Here is a 12,374-nt window from a genome sequence, read left to right as displayed (position 1 = left end):
TCTGAAAAACTATTAAAAAAAAGAAAAGAAAAACAAGCAATGATCGCATATTCCCATCTGCATTTTGTTGTCAGAGTCTTGTTACTTAACATCTTGTAACTACTTCAGTAGGTTTTGTTTTTAAAATGCATTACATACTGGAGGAAGCTATCAGAATCAGAGAAAACAAAACCACAGGAGGTGCACAGTAGAAAAAATTTCCACAACTGTAAGACAGCCAGCAGACATAATAAGGACTGTAACTGGAAACTACTATTCATTGCCCAATGGGATTGGGAAAAAACAAATGTGAATAAATGGAATTAATAGAATTAAAAGTCCTGTATTTGAGAATGTGGAAGTTAAATTTAAGAAACTCTTTTTTGCTTTAATCTATAAAAATATGATCTATTAAATGTAAATGCTGTTTGTCTGGTTTTGTAATCTTCCTGCAATGTGAAGCGCAAGAACGTCTTTTGTAGTTGTCATGTTATCATGAATCCAAAGTTTCACAATGCAAAATGTACAGTCATGTACAACGCTGCAAAGCTCCACCGTTTCTCAAGCTTAATAAAGAAAAAAAAAATGTCATTATCATGTCAAACTTAAGCTGCTGTGAAAGTATCTGGTACCAGGAAAAATAAAGCTGCAAAAAATTTTAAAGTGAAGAAAATGAAGTTAAAGTTCAAAGTCTTTCTGACTTGGTAAATGGACTGGTTCTTGTATAGCCCTTTGCTACTCAAGCACCCAGAGCGCTTTAGTTTTTAGGTCTTTTACACACTTAAAAACTCACCTCTACTCATCAGAACTGGATACTTACAAGTTCCTTCCATTAAAAAAAAAATATATATATATATATTTTCATGCTTTATTATTTAAAGTTAGTTATGTATATGAAGATAAAGAACAGGGGACTACTTTCATTTGTATATACAACTGTGCCTCACTTGTCCAGCGGATAAAATTTATAATGAACATGCATTTGTATCTTTTTATAACACAGTAAAGGAAGTGCGTGTCAACTTGAATAATGCCATCTTAAGTTTACCTGTCTTGTCCATGCTTTGCATATGTATGAGACGCATGGAGCAGAGTGTACAAGAGTGAGTACACGGGGACCGTGAGTCTTTAGATGTCATGTGTTGCTACAAATCTAGTTTCCTTATCAACAGGTCTGACAAGCAGAGCTTAACTGTATGATTGTAGAGGCTCCATTGTAGCTTTATTATTTTGTTAAACAACAACAGGTTTTATATTGAAGAGGCTATGATGTAGAACCATCTTAGCTACATTTGTGCTGTTTGCCTAAGTTGCCCTGCAATGTTGAAAAGATCATGGCAGATGGTAGTAGTAGGCAAAAGTGTGCAGGAGGAAATAACAATTAAAGTTGGGCAATATGTAAAAATATTCCAACCGACAATCGTCAGTCCAATAACCGACGATAGTCGATATATTCGAAAATGTGCAGACTTTTTGATGGCCGGAGCAATATAATCATGCATGGACTGATTTGAGCATTTAGAACACAGAAGAAGTCCAAACAAGGATGAACTAATTGCCAAATTGCACACTGGAGGAGAAGGTGCAGACAGAAATGGACTGATACCTCAGCGAGGAGGTCGTAGATGGAGAAGATGATACACTGGCTTTGTGGAAAATGCATGAAGAACGTTTCCCACTGATGTCACACATGGCACGGAAATATCTGTGTATACCAGCCACAAGCACACCTTCAGAACGCGTCTTCAACACCGCTGGTAATATTGTTAACCACCTCCACACACTGCTAAAACCTGATAAACATGCGGATTTTCCTGTCAAAGAATTTATAAAACTTTGTTTGGAGGGAATATTTTACCTTCTTTTGTTTGTTTCAGTATTAATATAGCTACTTTCTGAATAATTCATTCATTCATTCATTCATTCATTCGAGATGCACCAAATCCCACAAAAGACTTAACTTTATGCCTGAGGTTTTTTTTTAATGTTCGCTGGAAGAGACATTTTTTTATTTTTAACTTTTTTGTTGACTGGTCGAGTGTGTAAGATAGATAAACAGAGGCTGAACAGAGGCTACTGCCATTCTTTCTTTACATTATGAATTTGAGTGAATCATAATTTCTTATTTTAACCTGAAATTTTATAAAAAGATGGATTTAGCTTCCAAGCATTGGAGACCAATGCCTGAACACCCAAATAGGTCCCATTTAAAATTCCATGTATAGCACAAATTCTTTTGCTTGAAATGCCTAACCCTAATTGCTACAGTGCATTTCTAAAGCAAAAATGCTCCAGCAAAGGTTTGATTACTGGTTTTGTTCACCACATGTTCTAGAGCATTCACTACTTACAAAATATGCACGCATGTGGTCATGAGGCAATGAGGTGCCAGGCAAAACCTTACATGACAGGGTACACGTGAACAGTTCTGATTTCACTATGAGGGAGGGGGTGAGGACTGCAAAGAGACTGCAAGGACATGTTTACATTGCTCCACTGGCAGCAAGTTAACCAGAGTTTAGTAGACACAGAGATCCCTCAACAGTAGAGTAACAAGGACAACATGGCTGTAAATACTCCAAAACTGATCAACATAAACAGTGCGTTTAATAAGCAGGTTTGACTGATGATCAGAGTTTGATGAGTCACAAAATTGGAAAAAAAACCCTCAACTGACAACCACAAAAATTAACACATGATGAAAGGTAAGTGTTACAAAGGTAAGTGTTTCAAACAAAAGCATTTCAGGTTTCGTTTGAAACCTGGACCTGTTTGCTGGTTCAGGAAGCGCAGTGAGCTTACCTTTTTACTTTTATCTCTTGGTGCGACAGGGGAGCAGGGCATTTCATGCTACACCAGCATGGCTCTTCAGCTGTTAACACTCGCCTCATCAGACCTCAAGTTACCCAGAGGCTGCTGGGATACTTCCTGTCATATAGATGACTCGCTCTTTTTGTGTGTTGTATGTAGTTTTGTGGGTTTTTTCTGGTCTAAAATATGATTACCTCTTCTTTTTTCCTCTATTCAAGCAGATAGTAACCTCACGGAGAACACCACTATTTCAAGTTGCTGTAAACTTTCAGCTGATGAGGAAGTGAGAAAAAAAAAGGAAAAAAGTGTTTCTAATTTCCCTGTTCATGAGAATTGTAAGGGAAGTGGGTTAATTTGGATTCACAAGTTAAAAACAAACCAACAAGCAGGACAGACAATAACATTTAGATCAGGAGATGTTCCCCATTTAATTGCATTTTCATCCTGTTCTCAAAGCATCACCTACACCCACACAGCATGCCACCAGCAGCATATGAACAGATTTGTTACTGTAACAGTACACTTTGCTTATAGGTCATTCCACCTCCTACAGCCTCAGGCATTTTTCCCACCAAGCCCTGCAGCGATTAAAAACTAAATGCATCCCTTGTTGCTTAAAAGGTGATGCAATCCTTTAAGTCTACTTGAGCCAGAGTCTTGCTGGACCTCACAGTAGGACAACCAGTTTCACCTGCTCATAACAGTAGGGACCAATTACCTTAGTTTGGCCAACTGTACAGTTTCATAATCAGCTTTGAAAAAATAAATAAAAATGCATGACCTGGGTTTTTACAGAAAGTTATACAATTTCAATAAAAGTGGGTCATCGCAAAGAAAATGTAACTGAAGTTCATTACAACACTTTACAACAACAACAAAAAAAAAGATGAAAAAAAACTGGCTGTGGCCTGACACATTTAAAAATGTGCAAATCTGGGTTATGAATTAGCAGGTGGGTGCAGTCTGCATAGGTTGGATAATGAGGTCAAACTCATTTTCATTGTCTGCAAAATGTATAAATATTGGAGAGAAAAAATTCAGCTGTATGTAAAGACACAGCACCAAACCCAAAGAACGCTTACAATCATTCTGTAATCAAATATAAACACAAATTGTCACAGGGCTGCTTTTGTACAACATGAACTTTTTCACAATTCGTATAATTCGTGGAGGATGTCAACTCAATTGACGGGCACAGAGTGCTTTTAATCTTTTGAGATATATTTTTTTTATGCTCCATGTGAGAGTAGTACTCTTCCTGCAAACGGGAACCCTCTGAGTGATGCAAGTGCACAGCCATCTGTACAGTCTACATCTAAGCACACTGTTGACACATCAGCAGCCAGCATATTTTTAAATTTCCGTGTGAACATCAGCTGTGAAAGCAACGGTTGGAGCTAAAAATAGAAGTAAATAAATAAATAAATAAATAAAAAAAAAGGACCAACAGTAAAATCCAGGCTTTATTGAGCCCAAATTCAAAATATTCAACTCAGGAATATGCACCTACATGAATATGTTTAACGTGCGTAATCTAGTTTCTTCAGCAGGGATGCATCACGCTGGCAGCAAAGAAAAATTAGCCATAAAAATAGCAACTTTTTCCAACCCTGACCAAGTTGATTTTTTGGCCAAGGTTTTTTTTGTTTTGGTTTGGGGTTTTTTAAACTTAAACTCAATTGAGCATTTTTTTCTGATAAAAGGATAAAATGTAAAATCTGTCTTGTGATTGAAAGCACCAAAAAAAAAAAAAAAAAAAAAAAAAAAAAAAAAAAAAAAAAGTATACGCTCAGGGAAACAAATAAGGAAAAATATATCCACAAACAAGCATCAACTTATTAAAAGTTGTGGTGTTGAAATTTTGACTGAGAGCAATTAACTAACCCTCTGATTTTCTCTAGTCTTATTGCCATAAGCAAATGAAGCAACTGAAATACAATCATGAGAAAGGCAAAACTCAAACTGTGTGTTGAAATCTGCACCGATGCAACGCTGCTGTTCTGAGCATTTTGGCAGCTTCCACACATGAAGCGTTATCACTACATTACTTTTACTCTATTAGACATTTGTGTGAAATGTTGTCAAAATTCATGCTGCTTGAGTTTGAGTTAAAATTTCTATTTGTTATAGCATTTACAAGAATGATGATCATCTAATCAACCTAATCTCAGGTCTTCAACAACCTATTTCATTAGAGTTTAAACATAATTTGTCTACAATTTCACCATTAAGACTAAAACCATCAGAGCTGTAACTTGTCACTAAACCTTTTAGTGGTCCCCCACACTCGTTTCAGAACTCGAGGGGGCCAATCTTTCCAAGCTGTTGCACCCAGTCTGTGGAATGCACTTCCTCAATTTCTACAGTGTCTGGACTCGGTGGAGACCTTCAAAAAGCTTTTAATTAGGCCAGGGTTTTTATTATGCATTTATGACTGTATTGTGTTTTATTACCTTTCTTGTGAAGCACTTTGTGACATATGTCTGTGAAAAGTGCTAAATACATAAGTAGTACAGTTTCATAATCATCAGTTCCTCCTAAAAATGACAGACTTACAAACGGTGATGCACTTTCTGTTGCACACCTAATCACTTCTTAGGAATTACTAATCACTTTGGTAAGTTTAACCTTTTAATATTAACAGAAATTTAAAAACACACCCAGCACACAGACACATTTTGCAGAGGAAGTTTTGCATGCCACGTGATGCGTGGTGGTGTAATACGGGAGGACACGTAACACATGCGCTCAGAGAGATAAAGAGATGCTTTTTTGAAAAGGAGCTATGAAGACCATAAGTCTCCTTGCAGACAGGGATGCTAGCAGAGTGTCCCTGTCGATAAAAGAGCCTTACAATGAACAATTAAGGTAACCAGAAAAATGCTTAACCAGCTTTCATCGAACAGACTCCTCTAAAAACCAAGTCAATAGGATTCATTAAATTATTTTAGCCAATTTAAGGCAGAACATTGGGTATTTAACAACATATGGGTTCTATGACATCAAATTAAATATAATATTGGGTCATGACGTGACCTGGTGGAAAGCTTGAACTCAGATGGACCACTCCCATTAAGCAAGCAGACAGTAAATAGAGGTCCTCTTTAGTATGGCGGTAGCAGTCCATTCATCATTTGTCATGCTGCTCATTAAATTTTTATGAAACTTACACAAGACGTGGGTTATTGCTCTGTTCCAATAGTTACAAAACTGGTCAGCCTGAGGAAATGTCACATGATTAACACAAGTGTGACAAAAACTGGATGAACTGTGGATAAATCCATTTTTTATCTTGAAATTTATTCAATTATATTTCTAATAGCATTTTGTTTTGGAGCTGAGGCTAAAAGTAGAATTAGCATTACTGTCTGCAGCATAAAAAAAACAAAAAAAACCCTTATGCTCCATAAAATGTCAGAAAACAGTTTGTTATGAATATAAAAGTAATTTGCTTTGCTGGGCCTGCACAAAATCCATTATACTAAGAGAAAACAGCCATTTTGTAGATAAACTAGTTGAATGTTGCTTCAGCTGTACTAACAGATAATCATAAAGATTCTGTCCATAAAAATTGTGAACCGAAAGGCTGACAGAGCGACTGCAGAAGGCTACCACTTTGGTGTCCTCAGACTCATCTCTTATTGGTTCAGATGATATGGCTAAATTGGCTTTATCAGGTGGAGACCTCCAGCTCACACTAGAGTGACCTGCAGACGATTGTGAAGTAGCAGGAATAAGAATTCCTACCCACCTCTGAGTCTGATGCCATGCTTCAGGGAAATGGATGAAGTGCCAACCTTCACCTTGTGTCAAAGACCAGTTGTTTTCCAAATGGAAGACTTAGAGAATCTCACGGTCTTGTTCATGATAAATGCTGACAGATGGATTGAGGTTGCATCTGCAGTGATGCCACACCGGTGTGTTGTGATAAAGAGAGTTGCCCATAAAAGCGAAGCTGTCGAGTTACCAGTCATTCTATGTCCCTAAGTTCATCCATTTTTACGAGCTTTGGGTAAAGAATGAGATCACAGGTACAAGCAGCACCCTTTCTCCAAAGGGTGATTGGCCTCTCTCTCAAAGATAGGGTGAGGAGTTTAGTCATTCTGGCGAGGCTCAGTATTGCCGCTACTCCTCCTCCACTTATATGCTGAAACCTGGCCCCAGATATGCAATACAAAAAAAGGATGGATAATGGGGAACAATGAATTCTGAAAAATTTATTTAAAAAAAAAAAAATCCCTCATCAAGGTAAGCACTCAAACTACATATCTCTACCAAGGCCAAACTTCCTCCATATCATGTAGGAACTGGGTGCCTCAATTCATAAGTATATGCGGATCCACAGATATTCTCCTGAGATTACCAGGAAAATGTCTCACAATATTTCTTATTCCAATTTTACGTACATTTGTGAAGATATGAAGCAAATTGCCCAGGTTCTCCACACTAAACAAGAAGTACTTACTAATTTTTTCCTGTTCTGATTTGATACCTTACTCTCAGGCAATGGCTGACAAGTACAAGCAAGTACTACCCATTGTCACTGACATTTGATCCAGCTTTTTGAGTCAGGAACAAAGACCGTGCAAAAGATGAATATAGGTATCACACAGTGGTGGCCATTAAAAAGAATGCAGGTTATAGGCACTTCTCAGACCTCAAATAGTGTTTTATACTGTCTAGGTAAGGACAGAGACAAATATCAATCCCTATACAGAATCCTACATGAAGGAAAAACTAAAAATCTTAGAACCAGATTGACTTCAAGGGTTAGTGATGTTTATTTTAAATCACTTCCCAGTCTGACCAAGCCCCAATTCTAGTAAAATCTTCACGCAAAGTGGTATATAACATTGAGTCATCCTGCTAAAAAACAGACAAAACCAACTAATTGCATAATCTCATTTGTGAAGGTAATTTAACACATATGGGTGTCCTCAGGTGGGGTGCAAGTATTATAAAAAATTTCCAGTATTAGCATCATTTGAAGTACAATGTAGACACAATAAGGTTGGTTTTAAGGGATCAGTATGGATCTGAGAGGACCTCTACAAACATAATCTGAGGCTGTGGATCAGGTTTCAAGTTCTAAAATGTTTATGTAAACAATTTTACATAAATTCACTCAGATCAATCATTTTAATATTTAGGATATATTTTAAAGGAATTGGTCTTCACTACACAAACACTAGCATCTAAGGAAAAACCACTTATACACAATCACCAATAAATCAATAAATGGCTTCAGTGGGCACTTCCATCCACACATCCCTCCTCCCCCTTAGAGAAAAATCTTTTTTCTTGGGGGGGGGGGGGGGAATCCATAGAATCCTCATTTTAATTTTACAACTCATTACATCAAGCCAGATGTGACCCAGAAGAAAAGGGTAAAACAGTGCAAATAATCATAATCAACAGCTGTAAGGGTAGGCAGACATACACAAACAAATTCCTCTGTGAGGGAAATGTATGGACGTTGCAATTTCAAAACAATCCTAGGACAAAACAACAGCTCAGAAACAATGCTCCACTAATGCTAAACATAATAAATTATTCACATAAGAGGTTAATACAGCAGGGTATGTTTTTCAGTATTTGTTACGCAAGAGTCATATGGGCTGCCATGCTGGTTTTACCCATTTAAACCACACCTTAATCAATTATATCAAACGAACAAACAGGAATTTAGACGGCTGCATGTGTAGCTGTCAACTTTATAAAACAGATTCCTTTTATTTCTTTTTCTAGCAGAAAATCAATGTTATAAAGCTATAAATAAAACAGAAGTCAACACCACACAAGCAGACACATTTACACAGTACAGTAGGAAGGCACAGCATGACCCAGCACTACAGTGTAATCTTAGTCACATGCTGCCTACACCAAAAAGGGCCAGAATCTGCGACCCAGTTTGCCTCTATGGGTCTTGTCCTGGCCCCGACATTCTGTTAGGTGAGCCACTGCTCTTTTCAGTGTGACCAAGATGAAATGGTTTAACGGATTAAAAGGAAACAATGTCCAGGATGACTGCAGTTTAGTGTACAACCTTAACCGAACTGGAAATAAACCACACTGAAGTCAGAGAAGTACCTTATTTTACAGTAGCATCGAATAAATACACAGAATGTTTTTAGCATGACTCACAGTTGATATATAAACTAATGGTAATACCACTGCTGTCCATGAACAACCTGTTCATGGACAGCTAGTTATTATTTTTTTTAAACATAACTGACAGATGAGAGAGGGGTGCCGCTTTGTGGGAACACTGGCAGGAAAATTTCATCACTTCATCCACTGCTCTAAAATAATCTTTTCCATCAATTTCCATCTTTCTTTGTTTTCCTTTTGCTGTTGACAGGACTGGTTCTTAGCCATTTTCCTCCTCCTCAGCACTATGTAGCATCTTTACTTTCCTTTGTTTCCTTGACGTGATCGTGACCCACCACAATTAAATCTCAACCACTGACCTTTGCTCTTGCCAAACAACCAGAATTACCACTTTCCTCAGTTTGGCCTATCAGTCAGGCATTCCATCTTTAAGGTTTTTTGAGGATAACGGATGACAGAGCTTCAAAGGGAACACCTGGTCCCAACAGCCTGTCACATTTCTTTCTATTTCAAGTGCTCCACTTTCATTTGGTCCCCAATATGAATAAGTGTGACTGGCTAAACAGCTTACAGAACAATCTGTGGTTACAAATGGCTTTTCATCTGTATCTTCCCCTTTCTTTCAGACAGTCACTGCTGCACTCACTGAGCTCCCCCCCTCTACATCACAGCACCTATGGATCAATAGCTCATACATCTGCCCCAAGGTTTATTAACTGCCATCTGTTACATCTGAAAGACTGAAAACATTATTAGGGCTGGGCCATATCATACTATACCAATGCATGAGTTAAAATTACCTACCACGCAAATAAACAAGACAAGCCCAAACACTTAGAGCAAGAGCTTTGTCAATAGTATTGAAGTAGTTTGCCTGTTTACAAGAGGTCAGACCGCCAACAAAGCACAATTCTTTGGCTGTTTCACCTCTTGAGGGGGAGAAAAATAAAACAAATCATATAGAAAACCAAAAACACCACAGACAACAAGTACAATCAAGTATGACAGCATGCAAGGAGATATTAGCAACTGGTGATGTGTGACCCAAAAGTAAACGAACCAATGGCACATCACTGGAGCACTCGCTAGGTGCACTCAATATGACAGGAACAAACATTGCATGGAAATTAAGGATGTAGTTAAATGGTGGAAAAGCAGGGCTTTAAACAGCGAGTTAAAACATCCCAGACTTAAGCTGCATCATCGTATATAATGCTGTGTCACTACAATTGCACTGTAATAATGCTGGTATTGGCACTCTGATAAAGCCAGACTTCAGTTTAGGTAGTCTGTCATCGATGACTGTAGATTACTGGGAAAGGATGGAAAACGCCCATCATTCTGTGTTGCAAACACCAATAAAACTTAGTATTTTTTTCTATATTGTCATAAATATCATTTTAGTAAATTTCCTTAAAACCCCCATTATCTATGAAGAAAATGGCTGATTTTAATCTACTATCCGGATAACATTCCTAAGAAAAATCCTTTAAATATTCTTTAGCTGTATTTGCACTTCTCAGTTTTTCATAATTTAAGTTCAACAACTACTTAATTATACTTGTATGGGTTTATATTTGGGATTACATACATGTCTATTAACCCAGGACATCACTCCTTGCGTATGCATCCTTTTCTTTTGCATGTAGTAGGTCAGAAAAATCTTGAGCTCAAAAGCAGGTCACCGCCATGTCGATGCATACTACCTGTGAATATTCATCACCAAGAAAAACAGCTACACAAAATTAAATAAAAGAAAATCTAAAAACTAAACTAAACACAGCTGAAGAAAAAAATGTCACAAATCTTGTCCACTCAAGTGCTGTGGAAACTACAGGTTAAATGACATAGGATAATACCTTGCATGTAAGGGTGGTGCAGGGATGTACTACAAGCACTAACAGACTGCAGTAAGAATTTTCAAAAACACAATTTTAGAGGGGGAAATGAGGCTAGAGGAATTGTTTATTTGTGGACGGGACACAAATGTGCTACTGGCCATTTGGTCTGGCAAAAGTATTTATTTAAAGCTTACAGAAAACCAGCTATGTTACACCACGGTATTTATTTGGTAAATGGAAAAAATGCACTAAATCCCCTGCTTAAACAGCAGTTGCGTTGTGTGTTTTGTGGAAGAAATTTATATCAAATCAGTCCACAACCCCATCAATGCTGGCATTATAACTAATGTCAGCAGTTTGAAAGAATAAAACGGCCAAATCTCAGTCATATTACAGATTAAAATATCTCATGGATTGCATTACTGTGACACTTCTCATGACAATTGTGACTGATCTGAGGACCCTGATGATGACAACCACAAGCTGAAAGCATTACTTTCACAACAAAGCCCCGTGTAAGCAGGTGCAGTTGTATCAAAGGTCCCTGCTCTGAGAATGGCAGTTTCATTTGAAATTTAAACTACTCAGAGAGGAAAATAAAGCAGTCGAGCTGCTACCTGGAATCTGGGTGTTGATACAAAGTAAATTTTATAATGCAATTCTCATGCAATCGTAAATAGCCATGTCACCTCCAGGCACTGCCCATTTGGCTTTTGGGTTGGGTTTTTTGGGCCACTTATTGGTCATGTGATAGATGCACATGTACTGTGAGCATACACCCACCTGCCTAGCCACGTTTCTAGGACACTGCCATTATCAATTGCCAGTAAATCCTAAAAGCCAAATGTGCATTAGTGTAGCAGTTAGTGCTGCTTGATTCATTAAGGGTTTTTATTCATGCATACTTAGCCTATCTGTATTATGTTTTGTGTGTTGTAAGAGTCACAATAAAGCCCTCATTATCTAGAAACCTTGATACATCTGCCCTAAACCTCATACTGATAAGTAAAAAAAAATATGAGCTAAAGAGGAGAAAGGTGACTAGTACTGGAACCCTAACAGAACCCTGGCTATCTGGGCCTTTATTTTCACGGTCACACTTTCAGCATCAGCATCGCCACGGTCGAGGCGGCCCACGAAGTCCTCTGAGGAGAGAGAGAGAGAGAGAGAGAGAGGGGAGCTCACACACCTCTAACCGCTAGCGGTTATCTTCTGCCAACTCCAGCCCCTAAACTGAGACGGCGTACAGAGTGGGAAACCAACGCAGGGGTGCCTAACACTCACAAGGCACTGGAATTAAAAATAACGTGGCACGTTTTGCACTCACCTACCTGATAAAAGAGTAGACAGAGTCCACTTCCCTTCTCGGCTAACGCTGGCTTGTCCCCGTGGCTTGTGTTGTTGAAGCTGTGCGAGGCGGGAGTCACGCGCAGACGACAGTTGAAGGCGGAAAGTGGCTCACACGCGCGCAGCGGACGGCGGCGAAGAGATTGGGAGACTGTCCTTAAACCCAGTTCTTCCTAGACGACCTGCTTCCCCTCGGTTTCGAAACAGCTGCGCGTGGACGGATTTCGCCTTTCATAAAGCCACGGGAATGACGCTCATCAGGACGCATGCCCACATCGCCCGTGA

The 12,374-nt window shown here is 38.5% G+C and overlaps 1 protein-coding gene across 7 annotated transcripts in view; it reads right to left on the bottom strand.

The window, feature by feature from the left end:
- Positions 1–12,374, bottom strand: part of slc23a2 (solute carrier family 23 member 2) — a 37,852-nt gene extending 25,478 nt beyond the window's left edge. For 2 of the 7 annotated variants that reach the window (XM_026186066.2, XM_080308815.1), the window contains exon 1: positions 12,070–12,374. The gene's annotated coding sequence lies outside the window, so the exon portion shown is untranslated. The remainder of the gene's footprint in view (positions 1–12,069) is intronic. The other 5 variants (XM_026186065.2, XM_026186068.2, XM_026186070.2 and 2 more) reach the window with 4 other exon arrangements.

Source organism: Astatotilapia calliptera, chromosome 12, assembly GCF_964374335.1.
Source record: "Astatotilapia calliptera chromosome 12, fAstCal68.1, whole genome shotgun sequence".
NCBI lineage: Eukaryota > Metazoa > Chordata > Actinopteri > Cichliformes > Cichlidae > Astatotilapia > Astatotilapia calliptera.
Note: the sequence above shows the minus strand (reverse complement) of the source record. Positions and strands in the feature narration are given on the sequence as shown.